Source organism: Microtus ochrogaster, chromosome 19 (assembly GCF_000317375.1).
Source record: "Microtus ochrogaster isolate Prairie Vole_2 chromosome 19, MicOch1.0, whole genome shotgun sequence".
In the NCBI taxonomy this organism is placed as follows: domain Eukaryota; kingdom Metazoa; phylum Chordata; class Mammalia; order Rodentia; family Cricetidae; genus Microtus; species Microtus ochrogaster.
In genome coordinates this window covers 64768866-64770231 of record NC_022021.1, presented here as the reverse complement: position 1 = coordinate 64770231, position 1366 = coordinate 64768866, and the positions used below count along the sequence as shown (strand labels likewise).

The 1366-nt window shown below is 48.5% G+C and overlaps 1 long non-coding RNA gene across 1 annotated transcript in view; it reads left to right on the top strand.

Annotated features, from left to right (window-relative positions):
* Positions 1-1366, top strand: part of LOC113457167 — a 14117-nt gene that overhangs the window by 12121 nt on the left and 630 nt on the right. The gene's annotated exons all lie outside the window — the stretch shown is intronic.

Genomic DNA, 1366 nt, shown 5'->3' with positions numbered 1-1366 from the left:
CCAGCACTTGGGAGGCAGAGGCAGGCGGATCTCTGTGAGTTCGAGGCCAGCCTGGTCTACAAGAGCTAGTTCCAGGGCAGCTAGGTCTACACACACACAAAAAAAAAACCCCTGTCTCAACAAAAACAAAAACAACCACCATTCAAGTCACTAATTAATTAGAGGCAAAGGCTATGTAGCTCATGCTGGTCTCACTCTTGAACAATCTTCCTGCCTCAGTCTCTCGAGTACTGGAATTACAGGCAGTCACCATACTCAGCTGTGTGGTTATTATAGAAGTCAAAGGAAAGTAACACAGGCAACACATACACACACTCCCAACCTGAATCCCCTCGAGGACCAAGTCAACAGACTTTCTTCTCCCCACTGCTGTCATTTCTCCCTTTCTGAGATCCCAAGGTTAAATCTCCTTGAGCTCACTAGAACTGGCAGGTTAAGAAGGAAGCAGAGAGCTTGCCCAGTGATAAGCTCTGAATGTCACAACCTAGGCTGGCAGGGCTCTTTCCAAAAGAGCTGGCCTGTAGCCCGTGGCATCTTTTGTGGAAGCTGGATTGCACAAGAGCCGCTCTGCCTGTCAGGTAAAAAGTTAGAGAAACACCAGAGTCCTTGTTTGCCACGGAATCAGGCTCAACACCTAGACTATTGTAAAACAAACAAATAGACAATTAGCTGTGAAATCCAGGCAGAGTGAACTACAGGCCACTGCACAAATGGAACCTCTGCACACACAGGGGGCTTTTTATAGTACCTCACAAGTACTTTCCAACTGTCATCAGGGTACTTCACACACACACACACACACACACACACACACACACACACACACACACGTTTGTTATATAGCAACTCCCCTGCTCTTCAGGCTTCATTTAACGCCAATCAAGTGAACTTCCTTGTGCATGACTTCACCATTTCTGATATGGGAACACAAGAAGGGCTCAGATCAAGTCAAATGAACCTGAAGAAAGGTCTGTGACCTCAGGAGGGCTTTCTCTGAAAGCTTCTTCAGAGATCCAAGGAGGACACCCCACCCCTCGCCTGCCATGGTGGTGCTGGGCTCCATCAGACCTTCTCCTCCTGTTCAGGAAACTCTGGGGCTATGGACTGGGCTGCCAGCATTGCTAACGGTGCTGGGCCGGGAGGGGCTTCAGTGTCCTGCAAAGTGAAGCAGCAAAGGTTTATAGGCCTTTCTTTCACTGATCATTATTCCCGAGGAGTAAAGAAATACCAGGGGAGCTGGGTGGTGGTGGCGCACACCTTTAATCCTAGCATTCAGGAGGCAGAGACAGGCAGATCTCTGTGAGTTCGAGGCCAACCTGGTCTACAAAGCAAGTTCCAGGACAGCCAGAAACAGAAAAAAAAAAAA